The sequence below is a fragment of the Saccopteryx leptura genome, chromosome 5 (assembly GCF_036850995.1).
Source record: "Saccopteryx leptura isolate mSacLep1 chromosome 5, mSacLep1_pri_phased_curated, whole genome shotgun sequence".
NCBI lineage: Eukaryota > Metazoa > Chordata > Mammalia > Chiroptera > Emballonuridae > Saccopteryx > Saccopteryx leptura.
The window spans coordinates 132238575-132263101 of NC_089507.1; the positions used below are offsets into that span (position 1 = coordinate 132238575).

At 39.7% G+C, this 24527-nt stretch overlaps 1 protein-coding gene across 2 annotated transcripts in view; it reads right to left on the bottom strand.

Annotated features, from left to right (window-relative positions):
• ITIH5 (inter-alpha-trypsin inhibitor heavy chain 5) overlaps positions 1-24527 on the bottom strand; it is a 103477-nt gene that overhangs the window by 16354 nt on the left and 62596 nt on the right. The gene's annotated exons all lie outside the window — the stretch shown is intronic.

Below are 24527 nucleotides of genomic sequence, written 5' to 3' on the forward strand. Positions count from 1 at the left end.
AAATATGTCTAAGGACTTGTTGGAAATAAACAGAATTCACACCCAAAATGTGTCAGCCTTATCAGAAGGCGTTTAAAAGTATCTGTGGACTATTTACCAAGATGGTGGTTCCTTCTTTGAAGCTGTGGTCCTCCGGTTCTCCTGGCATCACCCTGGATGCCCTCCTCTCTGAGCAGCTCCCCTGGCCACTGCTGGCGTCTCCTTTTCAGACCAGCCTGGATGCTGACGTACTCAGTGCCCCTCACACCACACACTTCCTCTTGGCCAACTATTGAATGACTGACTTCCACACATCTTCAGAGCTCCCACTCTCATGAGACCCAGACCAGTCTGCCAATCACTTGTCCCTGCACATCTCACAGGCTCTCAGATTCCACAGGCCTTTCTACCCAAACATTTTCGCCTCTGCTGTTGCCTGTCCTGGACAATGGCACCTCCAGCCACCTGGTGGTTCCGGTCAGAAAACATACATCTTCTTCCCCCTCCCTGAGCCTCATGTTCTTAGGTCACCAGTCTTCTCAGTTCCACCTCTTTTTGTAAACCCCTCTCTTCCTAAATAGACCACCTCTGCCCCAGAATGACAATAGAGTCTTTTTCTTTTTATAATTTTTAATTGATTTTCAGAAAGAAGGGGGAGAGAGAGAGAAACATTGATTTTTTTTGTTGTTGTTCCACTTACTTATGCATGCGAGAAAGAGAGGAAGGGAGAGAGATGAGAAACACCAACTTGTAGTCTGTGGTAAGATTCAGCTGGTTCACACCAGTTCAGCAGAACCGATACCTAATTTTATGTTGAGTTCGGTGAACCAGTTGTTAAAATGGCACTTGTAATCAGGGTTCTCTCTGAGGTGGACACCTGGGCAGCCGCCCAATGTGGAAATCACAAATTTACATTCCTTACTCTTTTTTAACGTTCATCTGCGCAACAGCGTATTCTAAGTGCCTGTAGTAAAGTTCATTCCGTCCATAGGTGAAAAAAAGTTAATGGAACTATCCTTGTAATAGTTATTTATTCATTTCATAAAACGCATTATACCTTTGATGAAATACTACATTTTGATTCCCTCATGTTACTTCAGTAAACAAACATATAATGTAAAGAGAAAAAGTACCAAACAACCAGGGGTGACAAGCTGTCATTTGATTCAGCTTTGTGTTTCACCCAAAATTCCCCTGAGATATTATGAGTGCGCTGGAGTTCCCCAATAGGAAGCTAGGATACAATGAGCCAATAGAAATGTATATTACAAGGGTTACGTTATCACCCATTTCAGAAGCCATGGAAGAATGCTCACAACTTTCCCTTAACAAACAGATTTGTCATACACATTATTTGATTGTATTTAATCTGTATAGCCTATGCCATTTATTAATTCAGCTTAGAAATTTTAGTATCAGTAAAATGAAGAAAATGTATGTAACATTAATATTTTTTATTAATATTTTAAAACTCTTTTTTATAACATAATCTAGTTTTGCACACCTCTTTTATTGTTCTTATTTAAGTATTAAATGCATGAAATAATAAACTACCTTCTGGTATATCATTTTTTTATACTTAAAATGGTCATTAGGGCAAGGAACTGGTTGTTAAATTATTTGGATCTTACCACTGCTTGTAGTTGTGGCACTGTAGTTGTTCATTGATTGCTTCTCATACATGCCTTGACTGGGGGGCTCCAGCTGAGCCACTGACCCCTTGCTCTAGCCAGTGACCTTTGGGCTCAAGCCAGCAATCATGAGATCATGTCAATGATCCCATGCTCAGGTTGGCAGCCTCAGGCTTTCAACCCTGGGACCTCAGCATCTCAGGTTGATGCTTCTATACACGGTGCTACCACAAGTCAAACCCACAACCTTGGTGTATCAACACACTGCTCTAACCAAACTGAGCTACCTAACCAGATAGCTTCCTTTTCTTCTTTTGTAGTTTTCCTTAATAAAAAAATAATAATTAAAAAAAAAAACATTTAAGACTCACAAAATTCCCCTTACCTAGAGAATGTCACTATTAACCACATACCCCTTCAGCCCTTTCCTGCATGGTATATTGGTGTGTGATTTAAGTAAAATGGGCTCATATATCATGCTATAAAGTTTTTATTTACTGTATCATATAGAGTTTCTGTGCCCATAGATAAATGTTTACATATTATTTTAATCACGGCATTATATTCTACCATATAAAGATACCATAATTAAATATTTTTGAATATTCAAGCAGTAGTTCTGTGAAACTCAGTAGTTATACATCTTTGTGCCCACTGCTATTCTCTTAAGACAAATTCCCTACACGGAATTGGTGTGACAGTGCGCTTGTACTTTCTAAAGGATTCAGCCTGTCCTCACATTGCTGCTGGAATTGCGTTTTCAACCCTTCTCAGTGTTTAGTTCTGGTCTCACACATCATTTCCCAAGAGAGCCCTCTGGCCTCCTCACCTCCACCCTACTAGTCTCTCAAGCATGGCACCCTGCTCTTTTCCTTCAAACATTTATAGAGAGAATGTACCTATATATTCGTGCATTTACTTATCTTTCCAACTCAATCCCATGCTTCTGAGTACAGGGCCTTTGTCCACTTTGTCACTGCATTTTAATACTCAGCCATGCCTGACCATGTGACAGATATTTGATGCATGCTTCCTGAGTATGTGAATGGTGAATAAATCGTCTGCACATCACACTAGTTATAGAGTTCCTCAAGACAGTGTCCCCTTGCCCTTCCCAACATGGTGTTTTACACATTTAAGCTTTCAGTAAACACCTTGTGAGTGAGTAAATGAGAGAGGGGTAGAATTCTACTGAGTGAACAGAGGAAGTAAGGGAGACACTGTCCCTGTCCTTGAGAACCTACAGCAGAGAATGCTGGGAATGATGACGTGTAGGAACCATAGAGCCGACTGGTAGATAGTGTCCAAGTAAAAATAAATAAATCTGATAGTTACGATAAACAGATATGGGTGGAGAACTCTAAGTGTTGACGCCGCTGGCATCAGCCAGGAGCTGGCAGTGCTTTATCTCCTCACTCCCCTTCAATTTAGAGCCACACAACCCAGTGTGAGCATCAGACAGACTCAGCGTCACTCTCAGTCAAAGGGTCTAGACCTCTGAGAAGTCTGAAGGTCCACAGCTGCGACAAGGCACCAACAAGCAGCACCACTGGGAGCCCAGCTCTAAAGCAGGCACTTGGAAATATTCCCACTGCTCCCTGTTGGAGCTCAGAGCTGGCAAAGCCCCAAGGGCTCAGGCTTAGACAAGGGGAAACTCGTCCGGAGATTGTTGTTTGCTTAGTTGTTGGCATCCTTAAGGATCCTTAAATAGTGTGCTCAAGACCTCAGAGGGGCCCATTTGGCTCATTTGCTAATATATTTATTTCCATTATGATGGATGTTCTACTTTAGGAAAAGTTGTTCAAGCCTCTCCACCTTCCTCCCCTTAGCTCAGCAACTACAGTTTCCTCATGACCTTGTAAGGCCACAGCTGCAATGTAACCTCACATGAACCAAGGAAGGCAGGCCAATGGCTCACAGTTGCTCCTTTTCCAGTTGCATGAGGACCTTCTGGGTGGCCTCCCACCCCTCGTCCCAAGGGGCCTGGGCCAAAGCTGCCACTGATGCTTGCAGCCACCACCATCCACTAATCCTTTACAGGCTCCCAGCCTCTCCTTAGATGGCCTGTGGCCCCAGGAACTCTGCGTTCTGTAGCAGGCTTAAAAGGCAAGTAGAAGATGAGTGTCCAAGATAGAAGAGTGAACGTGAGTGGGCTTAAACTGGTATGTATTTCTGCATGTTGTGTTTATATGCTGAAAGTGAACAGAAACCAAGTCAAACATTTTCCAAGAGTACAGTCCAGAGAACAGGGTAAGGACATTCCAAACATTTTTCAAGAGTACAATTCAGAGAACAAATTAAAGACATTTCAGAAAGATCAGAGGAAGCCTAGAAAGAGAGAGAATGTATAATCCTCGCTGGTTAGAGGACTGAACTACACTGAAGGCCCAGGGGCATCCCATGCATCCCCTTACGGTCCCTCCCAAATCCAGGATGGTAGCTGCAGACTCTACAAGTGAAGGCGACGAACTGAGCTGGTCAGCCCTAGCACAGAACTGCCTGTCCAACTACCCAGACCTGAAGGAAAGGGTACCGGAAACCCAGCACGCCCTGTTTCTTGGACTTCTTCCCACATCCCCAAAGCTCCACTAGTGACCTTGTACTTGGGAAGAAGTTGGCTTGCTGGAGACAAGCAACCCCAAACACACCACCCGGAGTAATAACACCCTGAGATTCACTTGCCAACAGGTGACCATAAGAGTCTGTGAAAATGTGTTCCTTGGAGATCTTTGAAAATAGACGTACAAGATTAATGATTATACATATTGTATAGAGTTCAATGGAGATTAATATGATTGGGTGTAAGGGTCTGATTGGTGAGGAGGGCTAAATTTCTGACATTGTAAGGCCACATTCATTCTTTGAGACCACAAGAATAGGTTCCAGGAAGCTGCCATCCTCACTCATTCTGATGTGGGGACAAGGACAAGGCCTATGTGGGTACACGGGTTTAGGTCACACTCAACTGCCAGGTGGTAAGCCTGTTGGAGAGGAGTTAGTAAATCTCGGGGAGAGAGGGTGATGGGGAAGAAGCAGGAAAACCAAATGCTATGCTTAGGGCAGGGGTCGGGAAACTTTTTGGCTGAGAGAGCCATGAACACCACATATTTTAAAATGTAATCCCATAAGAGCCATACAATGACCCATGTACGTTACACATTATCCAATAAAACTCTGGTGTTGTCCCGGAGGACAGCTGTGATTGGCTCTGGCCACCCACAACCATGAACATGAGTGGTAGGAAATGAATGGATTGTAATACATGAGAATGTTCTATATTTTTAACATTGTTATTTTTTTTATTAAAGATTTGTCTGCAAGCCAGATGCAGCCATCAAAAGAGCCACATCTGGCTCGTGAGCCATAGGTTCCTGACCCCTGGCTTAGGGAAAGAAGAAGAATTTGCACATGAGGGCCTGGCTGAGGTCTAGTGGTTCTTTTCTGGGTATGTGCCAGTCCTGCACGCACCAACTGATGGGCAGCACACATCCCTACACTCTGCCCGTCCAACAGGGCCACCTGCAAGCACTGCTCATACGTGTCATCAGAAGGGACCTTTACAACATTCAGATTATGTTTGGACTGAAGGAGATGAAAAGGTACACAAATATAATTAATAAAGAAAAGAACCTATTTCTTTTACTATTTGAGGAGTGAAGAGGTACCTTGGCCTGAATGTAGGAATTAGACAAGACTCTTTTTAATCCTGGCTATTTGCAATCACAAAAAGGAGAAATACTTCTCTATTTTATAATGATAAATTCTTCTTCTGATATATACTTTTCTTGGATTAAAAGGAGGAAAATGCATCCCGTTTGAAAATAATGTCATAGAACTTAATTCTAGCTCTGCCTTCAGTTTATTTTTAAGTTAGTTTTTTAATCTCTATCCATTTAAATGCTTTCAGGAACAAGGAGAGATATAAGTAAATGCTCTGTTTCAGGTTCTCTGCTCACTCACCAGGGCTGGCTATAGGCCTGGTACTGGTGGACCTCAGGAAAGAAAGTGATGTCGTCTCCTCTAGTGGAGTCTGGAGGAAGTAGCAGAGCTGGGCCTGGAGAAGCAGCCCCCTTTCTGTTCTGTACTCACACTGCTCTTCACAGCACTGCTCCCGGGGAAGGGAGTGTCCGGGAGACAGCCCTGTCCTGGCATTCTGGGCCCCTGCATTAAGCGGTACTGGTAGAGGGGGTGGGGCCTTCCCCTCTCTTCTTCTCCTGCTTCTCTACAAAATTAAGCCCAAGCAGCTGCAGGCTCTTGGCACAGCCCTTAAGGGTGTAAGCGTTCCTCTATGCTTACTACCATGATGGGAATGACTATGAAACATTTTCCAAGTAGAAAGCTGCCTTATGTAACAAGAACCTCAGAAGAAAGCCCCTGAAGGAAGGCCACGAAAACCCAGCTGTGTGCTCACTCCTCGCTACCGCTTCCGTCAGGTACCCGTTTGATGCACTTTTCTCAAATATTTCTGCATCTGTGTCAAACCACACTCCAAAGGAACCAACTCTGACACAAAAGGTTTTTGTGCAAAAGACCAGGCTGTTGGGCACAATCAAGGGGAGTCTGTGACATCATAGGAGAAACTCAAGTTCAAGGGTATTAGATATTAGCAATCCCATGTTTTCAGCAGAGTGGCTGTGCTGTTCTGAACAGTCCTGTCACTTGCCTCATTCTAATATGTTTACCATGGAGTTGACATTTTCTCTTTCATTGATCCGCACAGCCCTTTTAAATGAACCCAAGAGAAAAATCATCTCCGATGAAAAGCTTAAAATAAGCAAACAATGAAATGTAAGACCTTGTAAAAGTCTGATTAGAGCTGTGAAAGAGAATCATGAGCAGCAGCTATAGACCATGGCAACGGCCCTATGTGTCTGAAATGGTACTGGGGAACAGAGCTGCGGGCCAGCATTCTCCCTGTCCTAGATGGGCAGAGATAAGGGACCCTGGGGAGGGGAGGAAGAAAGTGTATCTGTATTGTCTCCTGTTAGCCTGTAGTCCTTCCTGATGCCAGTAGGGGGAGCCCTCAGCACCCAGCATGTCTGCTTAGGTGGTAAGATGGCACTGTAGTCATTCTATTTGAGGCAACAAAAACAAAATATCCTGTGACTCCTTTAAAGTCTGCAACATCAGATCCTCACCTCAACCTTAAACTACCTATGTCCAAAATGAGAATACATCCACCATCCCAGCATCACTCCACACATTCCACAGGCATCCATACATGGCACCTTCTCAAGTCACCCTGAAATCCAGGGATACCAATTATGCTTGGAATATTTCAAGATCATGATATTTCAGGATCACAAAAAATTATCCTGTAAACTATAGCAGAACCTTATATTTATATGCTGCAACTCTTCCAATAATTTGAAAGAACGTTTTCTGAAATATTATCATGACTGACTCACAAAGTAATTAGAATTTTTTTTAATTCCAACTTTAGGTGCAAGTTGATAAATTGAATGGAAAAGGCCATTTTCCCAATATATCTACATATATATCATTGTTACACTTTTTTTTAAATCTAGCAACAGACTGGCTTCAGAAAAGAAAACAAAACCTAGAAAAATAACATTACTCTATTGACTACAAAGCGCGTCCATTTATGAGACTGGAAAGTGAGGTTTTTGTTGCAGGAGGGAAGAAATTCTAAAGCCAGACAAACTTAATTGCTGGCAGTTGGGAAGGATCTTTGGTTCCTTTTCCTTTTGAGCTGTGGTTACACTCATCCTTATTTGTGGTGGGAGATTGATTGATTCTGGAGAGCTCAAGGGTCCAGATTAGAAATGGCAGGAGTTTCCTTCTGCTCACTACTTTACTGAGGGTGCCGTCCTTTAAAGAAATCAGCTATAGGCAGGGGTCTCAGACCCAACACCCCCCCCCTTAGGGCACAAACTCTCATCCTTATTCCATGTGGGCATTAAAAAACCTCAGATGTCAGCATAGAGACTGGCACCTCCCCCAGGGAAGCTCACTTCTTGACTACTCTGCTCCTTTTTCATTCTTAGAATCTGTGGTGTTCTTTGCTTGTTTACCAGCTCACCCATATACCTTAAAGACTTGCTACAATTTACCTACCTCTCTGAATGTTCATATCAGAACATTTTTCAAGTTATCTAATCCAAAATATAACCAGAACCTTCCAGCTACAACATATGTACTCTTGTTTTATGTCTTTCTTCATGTTTTTCCCCAACAAAGAATTCACTCCCTCTTTTCCTGCCAAGAAAATTGTATTCCATCTTCATTAAGAACCAGTCCCCATGTCACCCCCACCATAAATCTTTTGTTGATGACCTCAAGCTCTTTCCCTTCCCTAAAATTCTTCCCAATATCTATGTTACATGTTAGATTTTATTAACATGTGATTGTTTCATGTTTCTTTCCCCAGAAAAATCTTAAGGTCCTTAATTAACCTAAATTAAATTTGATGCTTTTGTCAATATGTCACTTTCTCCTGCCTCTTTGTTTTTGCACGTGCTAGCCATCTATTTCTCCCCTTCTTATCCCACCCACTTGACAAACTTCTAAAATACGTTAGACTCACTCAACTACCTCTCCTCTGTGAGGCATTCACTATACCTTACTGCGCCTGCAAAAACAACTGATCGGCACGCCAAACATGCCTTGACTACATCTCTATTACGGTAGCACTTTGCATACGATTTTCACAGAACTTTCCTTCTTCTCTGGACTTCCTGAGAGAAAAGGCTGTGTCTTTTATTTATCTTTGTATCCCCTATGCCTAGTGCCTTTCCCATAGCACTTAATCCATATTTAGCGCAATCTTTGAGACTCTGAAGTCTGGAGTCCAAGCCAAGATGGGATCCGGAGGGAGAGTCAGGTGTCCTGAAGGAGAGTAGGGATGGAGTGATACCGGCAGGCAGCCCTGAGGAATGTCACCTGGCTGCAGCTCCAGACAGTCAGCTGGGGGATGCCATCCCAAGAATGACACCGCTTTCTGACACTGATAAGCACTTCCACATTTGTTATCTCAATTCCATTCTCTTTGATTTAGAGTGTTTATCTCATTGTTACTTGCAACAAACGTTTCCTCTGGGGCCCTATCTGGCCCTGTACAGAGAAGGTCTGCCCATCTCCATTCCAGACTTGAGTGCAAAATCAGGAAGCCATTTGAAAGGGGAGGCACAGCTCTTGGATGGTTTCAGAAGCTGAGAACAAGGTCTGCAACCTGAACAGATAATGCAAGCGTACTCAAAGCTCTATATTGTTCATTTCTCCTTTCCATGAGAGCCATATAAAGCCTTCATTCAGAGGTCCTCAAAATTTTTAAATATGACCTCATCTGGGTAAACCTTAACTGCCTCAACAAAAAGTTTTGAATGGGTACCTCTAATGTATTTCAAATCATCTGTATTACAATTGTTAAAAAGCAAATTCTTTTAAATAAGAAAACACAAGTTTTCACTGGTGGCCTTGTGAGGAGAGGGGGGGAGATTGTATCCTCTGTCCACCATTTATTTCCTCAGATTCTGAGTCAGAGTCAAAAACAGCAGTTTTCCCTGTTGCCTGCTGTTCACCACCCCAAGTCTCAGACCTATTTTGAAATGTTATTTCTAAAACATATCTGGTAGCAGCGTTTTGGACAAGAGCAGCTCAGTAGATGAGAATAAATACTCAATTGAAATGACCTCTAGGCATATACAAAATTGTCATCACTCTAGACCAGCAAACCACGCTGGTCATCACACTATGGCCTGGAGGACAAGTTCAGACTATTGCTTGTTATTAATAAATGCAGATTTATTAGAATACAACACACCCATTTCTTTGCAGATTGCTTTGTGCTACAGTAGCAGGGTTGAGTAGTGATGGCAGAGACCATCTAGCCTGCAAAGCTTAAGATATTTACTGTCTTTTTTTTTAATTTTTATTTTATTTATTCATTTTAGAGAGGAGAGACAGGGAGAGAGAGAGACAGAGAGGAGAGAGAGGAGAGAGAGACAGGGGGGAGGAGCTGGAAGCATCAACTCCCATATGTGCCTTGACCAGGCAAGCCCAGAGTTTCGAACCGGCGACCTCAGCATTTCCAGGTCGCCGCTTTATCCACTGCGCCACCACAGGTCAGTACTGTCTATCTTTTTAGAAAAAGTTTGCTGACTCTGTTCTAGAAATCTGGAAAGGGGGAAGCTAAATATTTCTGTTATTAATTGTCACTATGCTGTCAGATGCAGACGGGCCTGTGACCTGAAATGGTAAAACAGGAACGCTCAACCTTATATTGTCCATTTTTATGTATATGACAGCTATACAGTGGCTGCCTGCAAAGATGTCTGCCACATTCTCGTCTGTCACACTTGCGTACCTCCTCTGCTCAGCTCCTTCATTTGTTGAGGAAGATTTTGCCTCCTAACCAGATCACAACTGCCAGAGGCCTTCTGGGTTCTGCTGGCATTGTCTAATATTTTTCCAGGTGACTCGGCAGACCTCAGACTTCCCCGCTTTGGTCCCCATCACTTAAAAGCTACTTTCTCTATATCCCAATGTCTTTCCAGCATCTTTCCTTTCAAAATGTGGCAGCTCCACATGTTGTGGAAGAGGAGAGCTAGAATGAATATACCATTAGACAGCACTAGACCTTAGAGTCACCACCTCATCTTCACCTGACACCCGCTTACATTCACCGCGCTTGCATTCAGCCTACCCAGTCCAATCCAGATCGTAAAGGGAAAAGACGTCTGCATCCCCATACATGCCCAGGGGATGCTTAAAGTTAAGTAATAAAATACTAATAATTAGTTCTATACATAAGCACAGAACAGCTCCAGTGGTTTTTCATGACACCAAGCTGCTGGCTAAGGCCTCTTAGAGCAGCTGACATCTGTGTTCAGTCACCCGAGATGACAGCCTTCCACATCACATCACTTGGTATAAGAACAGGTAGAGTCTGAAAGCTTAAGAGGTGGTCTAGAGTTAGGTTGTGGTCTGACAATGAAGACTGTTATGGAGAAGAGCTCTAGAGTTGGGTAGACTGGGCTTGACTATGAATTTTTCTAGTTAGAACTTTATGTATTTCAGCCTAGTTGCATCACCTTCCTGCCCACCACCTTCTCACTTATGAAATGGGGATAACATTTCATTGAGTTTCTGAAAAAGAACACGAAAAATATGTATGTCAAAGCTTTAGGGAGCTCAGTATGTACTAGTCACTCAATGGTAGCTCCTGTGCCTTAAAAATGCATGTTACACTTAATGTTTATGTGCAGATATGATTTTCAGCAAAAATCATTACCTACTGTGTGTCATGTACTATCTAAGATCTAGGAACATGGACCATAATAATAAAACAGGACAGTGCCCACATTTATGGAGTTTATAGACTATTTGCCTGTCAGGTTGCATATAACATTCCCAGATAGCTCTTGGAAGCCCAGTTTTGGACACTGAAGAAGAAAATGATGTCCTGAAGTACAAAATAAGCCAGTGGATGAAGCACAAGCAGCATTCAAATGCCACTTCTCGCTCTCTGCACCTGCCCAGGAATACTGGAGAGTGAAGATGTTGTCATTGAAATTGATAAGAAGCGATTTTGGGAGATGACATCAGAGTAATGGCGGGGTAGGAAGCAATACCGATAAATCTCCCCCAAAACTCAGCAAGATCTTCAACCAGAAAGAGAAAAACCTATCCTTGGAGCCTCCAGATGTTTCGCAGTACACCCGAAGGTATGGTCGAGTGAAAAATTGGCTAAATATATAACCAAACCCCGAAGGAAATAGGGAGTAAGAAATGCTCCGCCTTCCTCACTAACCTAAACAGGGTGGCTTTCTCTGGGATCCGTGAATATAGAAACTGAGGCGGGCAAAGGGGGTGAATAGATCCAGGCCGCGACACAAACGGCCAAACCAGGCTGTGGCACGGAGATCCAGCCAAGGAAAAACTGATCCTGTGGCAACCCGGGCAATACAAGCTAACACTAGCGCCAAACCCAAACAAAGAAAGACAAGCAGGGCAGCCATTTTACCCGATCTCCTGGTCGGTGCGCGCAGATACTGGGCGAGAGATTTCTTCCTAAGCCCCGGGAGTGGGTGCCCGTGTTACCCCACAGAGAGGCAGAGTCAGAGGCCTTTCTGTGGGCCGAAAGCGAAATCTCTGGGCAGCCCCAGCGCTCTCGGAAAGCCACGCACGGGAGGGAGCGAGAACTAATTCCAACAGTGGAACTTTTACGTGCTGGTAGGGGATTCACTCAGAGGGAAACGCGGCCGGCCTCATATCCTGGTCTGCGCACGCAGAAGTGAGCGAGAGATTCTTCTGAGTGCCTCGGCAGTGCGTGCCCGTGTTATCGCACAGAGGGGCAGAGTCAGGGGCCTTTGTGTGGGCCAAAGCGGAAACTCGGGCCACCCCAACACCTTGCAAAAGCTGCGCAAGGGGACGGAGCGAGAGCCAATTCCAAAGCTGGAACTTTTCAATGCGGTTGGGGTTTCACTCAGAGTGTGAGACTGCTGGCCAGATATCCTGGTCTGCGCGCGCAGATAGTGAGCGAGAGTTTCCTCCAAGCGCCCCGGAAGTGGGCGCCCGCCTGTGTTATCGGACAGACTGGCAGAGCCAGAGGTCTTTGAGTGGGCGGAAACCCCGCCTGATTATGCTAGCAGCTCTGACTGACTGAGCCTTACCCAGAGCCCTGTGTTGAGTGGGAATAGAGTGGGGAGTTGCCAGCTCTTTGAGCCTCTTACTATCCAGGCAGAGGCAGCAGCAACCCCATAGCTGGATTATCAGGCTACTAATTGAGGAAGGAAAGACTAGGAGAAAGGCTCCAGGAACACGGACTATCTCACTGGCGGAGCCTATAAATGCTAATGAGCCTTGACTGCCAACGAGACTAAAGCACAATACATGACATTGCCATAGAGACTTATCAACAGCAAACCTCTACCTGAGCGTGCCAAAGGGGCAGAACCCGGGGTACAGAGTCACCAACCAGGAAGAGGGAGAGAAAAGAAAAAGCAAGAAGATAACCTCTCAAAATCAAGAATAATCTGCAGACTTTATAACCTATCCCATTTTATTATATTTGTGCATTTGTTTCTCTTATCTTCATTCTTGATATTTTTTTTCCTCCTCCAATTTGGCCGATTAACTCTCTGCCGGTCTTACTCTCTCCTCTCCTTGAACTACACTACCCATAAGTGTTACATCTCCCATTATCTTTTCTTTCCTCTTCCTTTCTCTCTATGAGGGTTGCACTCCAAAACCCTTAACTCTCTCTCTCTCTCCTTTCTTTTTTCTTCTTTTAGTGGTTCCCTCTTTTTTTCTCTCTCTCTCTCTTTCTTTTCTCCCTCTATATTAGTTTCTTCCTTTCTCCTTTACATCTCCTCTCATTCAAACCTCAAAAACAAACAAATTATCTTAACTGGGACTCAAACTTATGCTTGTGGCATTTTGGGGGGTTTTTACTTCACCTTTTTAACTCACTAGCAGTGCTCCCATCCCTGGCTCTCCATTTTATCTAGTTCTTGTTCCACTAAATACAATAGTAATTTTTTAATTTGTCCCCCCATTTTTCTGTTTTCCTCTTATTCCTCTCATCATAACTCTTAGTCAACCAACACCTAAAAGCAAATCATGTTATTCTTGACCCAAAATTTTTTCCTTATTTGCTTTTTGTGGGTCCATACCCCCTTCTTTTTTCTTTTTTTTTTTTCTTTTCTTTTTTTTTTGCCCCTTTATTACTTTTCCCCAATTCAGGCCCTCCATTAGAGGCGTTGTTTGTTATAATTCACAGTTCACCACAAGATTTTCTCAAGAAAGAGGGGAGAGGAGAGGAGAGGAAAAAAGGAGGGGGGGAATAATTTCCTTTTTAAAAAATTTTTATTTTATTTTATTTTTCTTTATTTCATTATTAATTTTTTTTAAAAAAAACAACTCTTTTCGATTTTTTTTTTAATTTTTATTCTTTACTAGATCTTATTAATACTATCAACAAAACCACCCGCAGATGCCATTAAGGAAGAGAAAATCAAATATCATGGATACAAAAGTAAGAGAGGTAACAGAGCTAGATGAGGAAAAACCTATGGAGAAAAAATTTAATATATTGGAAACCTTGGAGCTAAATGACAGAGAATTCAAGATAGAAATCCGAAAAATCCTTCGAGATATACAAGAAAACACAGAAAGGCAATTTAGGGCGCTCAGAAAACAACTCAATGAACACAAAGAATATATGTCCAAGGAAATTGAAACTATAAAAATAAATCAAACAGAAATGAAAACTCAATTCACGAGCTGAAAAACGAAGTAACAAGCTTAGCTAATAGAACAGGTCAGATAGAAGAGAGGATTAGTGAAATAGAAGACAAGCAACTTGAGGCACAACAGAGAGAAGGAGAAAGAGACTCAAAAATTAAAAAAAAAAATGAGATAGCCCTACAAGAATTATCTGACTCCATCAAAAATAATAACATAAGAATAATAGGTATATCAGAGGGAGAAGAGAGAGAAAATGGAATGGAGAACATACTCAAACAAATAATAGATGAGAACTTCCCAAGCCTGTGGAAAGAACTAAAGCCTCATGTTCAAGAAGCAAACAGAACTCCGAGTTTTCTTAACCCCAACAAACCTACTCCAAGGCATATCATAATGAAATTGACACAAACCAACAGCAAAGAAAAAATTCTCAAGGCAGCCAGGGAAAAGAAGAATACAACATATAAAGGAAGGCCCATTAGATTATCATCAGATTTCTCAGCAGAAACTCTACAAGCTAGAAGAGAGTGGACCCCAATATTTAAAGTCCTGAAAGAGAGGAACTTTCAGCCACAAATACTATACCCATCAAAGCTATCCTTCAAATATGAAGGAGAAATAAAAACATTCACAGATACAGAAAAGATGAGGGAATTTATCATCAGAAAACCCCCACTCCAGGAATTCCTATAGGGGGTTCTCCAATCAGATACAAAGAACAAAAAAAAACAGAGTCACAAGTAAAAGCTCCAAGAAGAACACAATAAAACCAAATTTAAACTGTGACAACAACGAAAAGAAAGGGGGGGGGGAGAAGATGGAGATTAACAGTAGCAAAGGAAGATGGAGTGCAAAAGTACTCACAAAATAGTTCGCTACAATGAACAGGGTAGGGACCCTTTTCATTACTCAAAGGTAACCACCATTGAAAAAACCACCACAGAAGCACATGAGATAAAAAAGATAGCAACAGAGGAAAGATGTATGGAATACAACCAAATAAAAACAAAAGACAGAAAAACGAAAGAGAAGGATCAAACAAGACACAAAACTAACAGAAAGCAAGATATAAAATGGCAATAGGGAACTCACAAGTGTCAATAATTACACTAAATGGAAACGGATTAAACTCACCAATAAAAAGGCACAGAGTAGCAGAATGGATTAAAAAAGAAAATCCAACTGTATGCTGCCTACAGGAAACTCATCTAAGTAACAAGGATAAAAACAAATTCAAAGTGAAAGGCTGGAAAACAATACTCCAAGCAAATAACATCCAAAAAAAAAGCAGGCGTAGCAATACTTATATCTGATAATGCTGACTACAAGACAGCAAAAGTACTCAGAGACAAAAATGGCCATTTCATAATGGCTAAGGGGACACTGAACCAAGAAGACATAACAATTCTTAATATATATGCACCAAACCAAAGAGCACCGAAATATATAAGACAGCTACTTATTGACCTTAAAACAAAAACTGACAAAAACACAATCATACTTGGAGACCTCAATATCTAGAGCCGCTGACGGCTCTAGATCGGCCATCCAAACAGAGAATCAACAAAGACATAGTGGCCTTCAACAAAACAGTAGAGCACCTGGATATGATAGACATCTACAGGACATTTCATCCCAAAGTGACTGAGTATACATTTTTCTCCAGTGTACATGGATCATTCTCAAGAATTGACCATATGTTGGGCCACAAAAACAACATCAGCAAATTCAGAAAAATTGAAGTTGTACCAAGCATATTTTCTGATCATAAAGCCTTGAAACTAGAATTCAACTGCAAAAAAGAGGGAAAAAATCCCACAAAAATGTGGAAACTAAACAACATACTTTTAAAAAATGAATGGGTCAAAGAAGAAATAAGTGCAGAGATCAAAAGATATATACAGACTAATGAAAATGACAATACGACATATCAGAATCTATGGGATGCAGCAATAGCAGTTATAAGAGGGAAGTTCATATCACTTCAGGCATATATGAACAAACAAGAGAGAGCCCAAGTGAACCACTTAACTTCCCACCTTAAGGAACTAGAAAAAGAAGAACAAAGAAAACCCAAAACCAGCCGAAGAAAAAAGATAATAAAAATCAGAGCAGAAATAAATGAATTAGAGAACAGAAAAACTATAGAAAAAATTAATAGAACAAGGAGCTGGTTCTTTGAAAAGATCAACAAAATTGACAAACCCTTTGCAAGACTTACCAAGGAAAAAAGAGAAAGAACTCATATAAACAAAATCCAAAATGAAAGAGGAGAAATTACCACGGACACCGTAGATATACAAAGAATTATTGTAGAATACTATGAAAAACTTTATGCCACTAAATTCAACAACCTAGAAGAAATGGATAAAATCCTAGAACAATACAACCTTCCTAGACTGAGTCAAGAAGAAGCAGAAAGCCTAAACAGACCTATTAGTAGAGAAGAAATAGAAAAAACCATTAAAAACCTCCCCAAAAATAAAAGTCCAGGCCCTGACGGCTATACCAGCAAATTTTATCAAACATTCAAAGAAGACTTGGTTCCTATTCTACTCAAAGTCTTCCAAAAAATTGAAGAAGAAGCAATACTTCCAAACACATTTTATGAGGCCAACATAACCCTCATACCAAAACCAGGCAAGGATGGCACTAAAAAAGAAAACTACAGACCAATATCTCTAATGAATACAGATGCTAAAATACTATACAAAATACTAGCAAATCGAATACAACAACATATTAAAAAAATAATACATCATGATCAAGTGGGATTCATCCCAGAATCTCAAGGATGGTTCAACATACGTAAAACGGTTAACGTAATACACCATATCAACAAAACAAAGAACAAAAACCACATGATCTTATCAATAGACGCAGAAAAGGCTTTCGATAAAATACAACACAATTTTATGTTTAAGACTCTCAACAAAATGGGTATAGAAGGAAAATATCTCAACATGATAAAGGCCATATATGATAAACCATCAGCTAACATCATATTAAATGGCACTAAACTGAAGGCTTTTCCCCTTAAATCAGGAACAAGACAGGGTTGTCCACTCTCTCCACTCTTATTTAATGTGGTACTAGAGGTTCTAGCCAGAGCAATCAGACAAGACAAAGAAATAAAAGGCATCCATATCGGAAAAGAAGAAGTAAAGGTATCACTTTTTGCAGATGATATGATCCTATGCATCGAAAACCCCAAAGAATCCACAAAAAGACTACTAGAAACAATAGCCAATACAGTAAGGTCGTAGGATACAAAATTAACATACAGAAGTCAATAGCCTTTCTATATGCCAACAATGAAACAATTGAGAATGAACTCAAAAAATAATCCCCTTCACGATTGCAACAGCAAAAAAATAAAATACTTAGGAATAAACATAACAAAGAATGTAAAGGACTTATATAATGAAAACTATAAACCATTGTTAAGGGAAATCGAAAAAGATATAATGAGATGGAAGAATATACCTTGTTCTTGGCTAGGAAGAATAAATATAATCAAGATGGCCATATTACCCAAAGCAATATACAAATTTAATGCAATTCCCATCAAACTTCCAATGACATTTTTTAAAGAAATAGAGCAAAAAATTATCAGATTTATATGGAACTATAAAAAACCCCGAATAGCCAAAGCAATCCTAAAGAAAAAGAATGAAGCTGGGGGCATTACAATACCTGACTTCAAACTCTATTATAGGGCCACGACAATCAAAACAGCATGGTATTGGCAGAAAAAAAGACACTCTGACCAATGGAACAGAATAGAAAATCCAGAAATAAAACCACATATATATAGTCAAATAATTTTTGATAAAGGGGCCAACAACACACAATGGAGAAAAGAAAGCCTCTTCAATAAATGGTGCTGGGAAAACTGGAAAGCCACATACAAAAGAATGAAACTGGACTACAGTCTCTCCCCCTGTACAAAAATTAACTCAAAATGGATCAAAGATCTAAACATAAGACCTGAAACAATTAAGTACATAGAAGAAGACATAGGTACTTAACTCATGGACCTGGGTTTTAAAGAGCATTTTATGAATTTGACTCCACAGGCAAGAGAAGTGAAGGCAAAAATTAATGAATGGGACTACATCAGACTAAGAAGTTTTTGCTCAGCAAGAGAAACTGATAACAAAATAAACAGAAAACCAACTAAATGGGAAATGATATTTTCAAACAACAGCTCAGATAAGGGCCTAATATCCAAAATATACAAAGAACTCATAAAACTCAACAACAAACAAACAACCAATCCAATAAAAAAATGGGAAGAGGATATGAACAGACACTTCTCCCAGGAAGAAATACAAATGGCCAACAGATATATGAAAAGATGCTCATCTTCTTTAGCTATTAGAGAAATGCAAATCAAAACGGCAATGAGATACCACCTCACACCTGTTCGATTAGCTATTATTAGCAAGACAGGTAATACAAATGTTGGAGAGGCTGTGGAGAAAAAGGAACCCTCATACACTGTTGGTGGGAATGTAAAGTAGAACAACCATTATGGAAGAAAGTATGGTGGTTCCTCAAAAAACTGAAAATAGAACTACCTTATGACCCAGCAATCCCTCTAATGGGTATATACCCCAAAAACTCAGAAACATTGATACGTAAAGACACATGCAGCCCCATGTTTATTGCAGCATTGTTCACAGTGGCCAGGACATGGAAACAACCAAAAAGCCCGTCAATAGATGACTGGATAAAGAAGATGTGGCACATATACACTATGGAATACTACTCAGCCATAAGAAATGATGACATCGGAACATTTACAGCAAAATGGTGGGATCTTGATAACATGATACGAAGCGAAATAAGTAAATCAGAAAAAAACAGGAACTGCATTATTCCATACGTAGGTGGGACATAAAAGTGAAACTAAGTGACATTGATAAGAGTGTGGTGGTTACAGGGGGGAGGGGGGAATGGGAGAGGGAAAGGGGGAGGGGGAGGAGCACAAAGAAAACTAGATAGAAGGTGACAGAGGACAATCTGACTTTGGATGATGGGTATGCAACATAATTGAACGACAAGATAACCTGGACTTGTTATCTTTGAATATATGTATCCTGATTTATTGATGTCACCCCATTAAAAAAATAAAATTATTATTAAATAAAATGCCACTTCTCAAATCTAGTTCCTAGTTCCCTCACTTTAATCTGGCAATTACAGATAAGAAACACTATGCTGTTCTTTACCCTCTAAAATTGTTGACTAACTTAAATAGAAAAAGGAAATACCACCTTCCAAAAGCTACATGGGAATCTAAGATTGGCAGAGAAGGCAAAATTATGAGAATGAATCTATGAAAGTCATAGCATGAAGGCATCTGGTAAATGACACGTTAGTCATTGCTGCCAAAGAGGGACCCTTAGCCAAGATCCTTAATAGGAAAGTGAAAGCAGTAAATATAACTACATAGATTAGGGGAGAAAAGCAGAAAAACATAGACCTTGATCAAGGAAAGATGTATTTAATAGCCATATGTTCTCCTTAACTTTCCTGAGGACATGTGTGTTTGTTTGCTGGTGCCAATGCTTTCAACATTCAACTAACAAGAAAATGGTCTGCCCTCACCACATTTTTTTGTTGCTCTTCTCAGTTCCCCTCTCACTGAGACTCTTTACAAACTCCAATTGGGAGGCAGAAATCTTGCCTGATCTAGCACCAGAGCCCACTCTCAACACATTTGTCAGCAAAAGCATATGGGAGGGAGAGCAAACAAAGTCAAGCCATGTGCCAGCCACCTGTGTGTGTCTGGGGGGTGATGAGCGTGTATCTGTCTGCAGCTGGTTAAGCTGGCATCCAGGCTCACCCCCCTAGCTAAGATTAGGACCAGAACCAGAAAATGCCAGGTACACACAGCTTTGGGTGCTCCCAGGTACTGATATATCTTTACTGAGTATGAATTTTTAGGTTAAATAATCTTTATAATTCTTTATAACTCAATTGTTCAAGTAATTATTAAATACCAACTATGACCTACATTCTGATGAGCATAGTGAAGTGCTTCAGGGCCATCAGAGATGAGCAGAGCCAAGAACATCCAGTATAACAATGAATGGTCCTTCATAGAATTTGAGGAGACTTATGACTAATGTGTGATGTTGCCAAATCCATTGACACATTACGAAAACCCTGGACTTGGGGGTAATTTTCCTCTTCACTAGTGAATATGATATTGCATATGAGAGTCTAAGAAAAGACAACTGAACTTTTCACTCAGTGCTGTGGCTTTAAGAGAAGCAAGGAGCTGCTAAAATAGCAGTTTTCAAAACCACTCAAGGCAGCAATAGGCATTAGAAATTGCGTAGAGGCTTCTGACATGTGTTTGGCTGTTCTTGGGTAGTTCTCCTGGAAAGAGGCCATGCTTCAGCTTAGAAGCCAGCAGAATGCATGCCAGACTTTCAGAGTCTAGTAAGGAATGGAATTTTATATCCAGGAATGAAGGAAGAAGGGAGGATAACAAAGGAGTGACATCTATCATTACATTGCCCTTGCATGATGCAAGGAAATCCATCCTCCTGAAATGTAACCTTCTCAATTGGGTATTGAAATGTCAAACTGCACTGACCCCAAACTCATCTGCACTTCTACTATTGCATAGAGTGTGTTGCTTCATCACACTGTTTCTTGCACTAAGATACCACAACTATGTGGCTGGATTTTTGGACTTCAGAGTCAGACCTGGCTTTGAAGCCTCCCTGCCATGTAATAGCTGAGTTATCTACCTTTCGAAACCTTCAGTTTTGCCATCAGTAAAATGGGGATGACAACCAAATTGTTTTAGAGATTAAATATCCTTTGATTCAATAATTCATGCAATACTTTTAGCATAATGTTTAACATGTTGAAAATGTTCCATGCCATATTTTTAAGACTTATTCAAATTATTTAATCATTAATGGTAAGTCTAGGAGACCTCAATTTAGTTCATTGGTTTCCTCTGAACAACTGGGGGTTATTTAGTAAGAAAATTCTTGATAGATCTCCCCATCAGAAGTAGAAGAAGACCTTGTGCACTGGTATGAACTGAGTTTGAGATTAAAACCTGAGGTGATTCAGACACCTAAAAGATGTGAGTCCTTTGAGATGCTGTGGCCTTTAGGTGACTAATGGCCTTTGTGTAAAGATGCAATAGAAGTGACCATGCATTTTATTATTTTGGTATTTTTTTAGTGTTTATTGGGAAATAATGTAAATATTTTGTTGAGTTCTATAAATGCATACTATAGAAATTGTCATTATAAATAATTTACATTATTTAAAGTTTGACAATATGAAGATAAAACTACTATTTTTAAGTACCATTTTAAAAATTGCATTTCTTTAGTTACTAATACATCTGATTCACTTTCATAATCTTATTGAATTTTATTTCTTGCTGGTAAATTGTTTTATATTCTTTGGCTATTTTCTTTCCTTTTTTTTAGATTTTTATTTATTCATTTTAGAAAGGAGAAGAGAGAAAGAGAGAGAGAGAAGGGGGGAGGAGCAGAAAGCATAAAGTCCCATATGTGCACTGACCAGGCAAGCCCGGAGTTTTGAACCAGCAACTTCAGCATTCCAGGTTGATGCTTTATCCACTGTGCCACCACAGGTTTGACCATTTTCTTATACAGGATTAATTTTTTTTTTTATAAATTTTTATTTATGTTAATGGGATGATATTAATAATTCAGGGTACATATATTCAAAGAAAACATGTCTAGGTTATCTTGTCATTAAATTATGTTGCATACCCCTCGCCCAGAGTCAGATTGTCCTCCGTCACCCTCTATCTAGTTTTCTATGTGCCCCTCCCCCTCCCCCTAACTCTCTCCTTCCCTCCCTCCTGCGTCCTCCCTCCCCCCACCCCTGGTAACCACCACACTCTTGTCCATGTGTCTTAGTCTTGTTTTTATGTTCCACCAATGTATGGAATCATGTAGTTCTTGTTTTTTTCTGATTTACTTATTTCACTCCGTATAATGTTATCAAGATCCCACCATTTTGCTGTAAATGATCTAATGTCATCATTTCTTATGGCTGAGTAGTATTCCATAGTGTATATGTGCCACATCTTCTTTATCCAGTCATCTATTGACGGGCTTTTTGGTTGTTTCCATGTCTTGGCCACTGTGAACAGTGCTGCTATGAACATGGGGCTACATGTGTCTTTACGTATCAATGATTCTGAAGTTTTGGGGTATATACCCAGTAGAGGGATTGCTGGGTCATAAGGTAGTTCTATTTGCAGTTTTTTGAGGAACCACCATACTTTCCTCCATAGTGGTTGTACTACTTTACAATCCCACCAACAGTGTATAAGGGTTCCTTTTTCTCCACAGCCTCTCCAACATTTGTTATTACCCGTCTTGTTGATAATAGCTAATCTAACAGGGGTGAGGTGGTATCTCATTGTAGTTTTGATTTGCATTTCTCTAATAACTAATGAAGCTGAGCATCTTTTCATATATCTGTTGGCCATTTGTATTTCTTCCTGGGAGAAGTGTCTGTTCATGTCCTCTTCCCATTTTTTTATTGGATTATACAGGATTAATTTTTATTGATCTGAAATAGCTCTTTATATATTAAAGAGAAACTCTTGGAGTTCTTTATATAGCTCTTTAATATTAAAGAAAACTTTTTACTTCATAATTCTATCATTTGTTCACTTTTATTGTTTTAATTTAAATCAAAAGTTTATAGTTTCTATACATTTAAAGATATTAAGTTTTTACCTTTTTACTTACTTTAATTGCTTTTAGGTTTAGAAAGAGACCTTCCCTACATTAAAACTAGTTAGGCATATACTTATATTTTCTTACATATTTTGGAGTGTGGTTCCTTGTTTACTTTTAACTGTTTAATCTATCTGAATTTAGAATAATAACATACAGACTTTAAAAAAACTATGTTTACTGTGCTTGAGAAAATTTTTTTAATTATTAAAAACTTTTAAAAATGTACAGAGCAGATTTAGAAAAAAAATGGAAATTCTAAAACTAAAAAAAAAAAAAAATGTAATAACTGAAATAACTCAATGGATTAGTTAAACAGTAAATCAGACATACCTAAAGAAAGAACTTGTCAACTGACAGAGGGATATGAAATGAAATACGGAAAGGCAAAAATTGAAATAAATAGAAGAAGGCATGGGAAACATAGAGAATATGGAGAAAAAATATGACATTGGAATCCCAGAAGGAAAAGTTAAGACAAAGCAACTTCAGAAAAATAGCTGAATCCACAAATTTATCAAGTCCTGGGAACTTCAGGCATAAAAAATAAAAAGAAATTCACACCTAGAACCATCATATTAAAACAATAGAAAACTAAAGACAAAAAGGAAAACCTCAAAAGCAGTTGACAGTAAATTATCTATAAAGAAACAACAGTTAATAATATAACTGACTTTTTATAAGTTGATTTTGAGATAGAGAGAGAGAAAGATAAACAGGAAGAGAGAGGGGAGGAGGGAGAAAAAGAATGAGAAACATCAAGTCACAGTTGCTTCACTTTAGTTGTTCATAGATTGTTTTTTGTATGTGCTTTGACTGGGGTGGGTATGGGAGATTTCAAGCTAAGCCAGCAATCTGATGCTCAAGCCACTGACCTTGGGCTCAAGCCAGTAACCTTGGGCTCAAGTCAGAGACCTTGAGATTATATTGATGATCCGTGCTCACCTGATGACCTTGGAGTTTTGACCTGGGACCTCAGCATTCAAGGTCAACACTCCACCCACTGTGCCATCATCAGTCAAGCTAACTGGTTTTTCAACAGCAACAGTGGAAACCAGGAGACAATAGAATCTATCTTCAATGAACTGAAAGAAAATCATTGCCAACCCAGAATTCCATACCAGTAAGAATATATTTAAAGAATAAGAGTGAAATCAATACATTTCCAGACAAATAAACACTGACAGTATTTTTTTTACCAGCAGATCCACATTTAGAAAGATACCAAAAACTATTCCTCAGGCAAAAGAAAAGCAACCCCAGATGGAAGGCCAGGGATATAAAAAGAAAGAAAAGCAGTGATAATGGAAGCATCAGCATACTGAATTCTGTATAAGAATGTGATATTGAAAAACTATAAGAAGTGACTTCCAGGGTGAGGTTATTTTTCCCCTATATTAGTTAGAAATTATATTTGGCTATCTTCTGAAAGAAAATAGTTAAGTCTAACCTTTATATCACATTCTAAAATATTTTTTTTTACTATTTTAGGATAACAAAAAATCAAATGCCATGAAGAGAAGATAAATATTATAGTATGTGATTTTAAAAACATAAATGGCCAAAAATATCCTTGATAGGTAACAATAGGAAAATATGTACACAGTTTATCAGCTAGGATCAGTTTCAACTGCCTGTAGAGTAGAACCTTGGAGAGGAAAAAGGTGGGATAGAAGGTTCTTATAAGGTTTGAGATACCATTTTACTCAATTTATTTTTGATAAAATAAATAATGAGTTAAAAAATAAAACCTGAGGTCTAAGGTTTTGATAAATGTAGAGATATTAGTTGGTCTGGTAGCCAGTAGCTCTTTCTGTTTTCTGTCATGTAAGTTGAAAATATATTATAAATGCAAATTTCTGGTATTTAGGACACTAGAGTAAGATAAGAAATAACTTTTCCAGTGGTTTGGGGAAAAAAAAGTGGAGTTGTATTTTTAAGATAA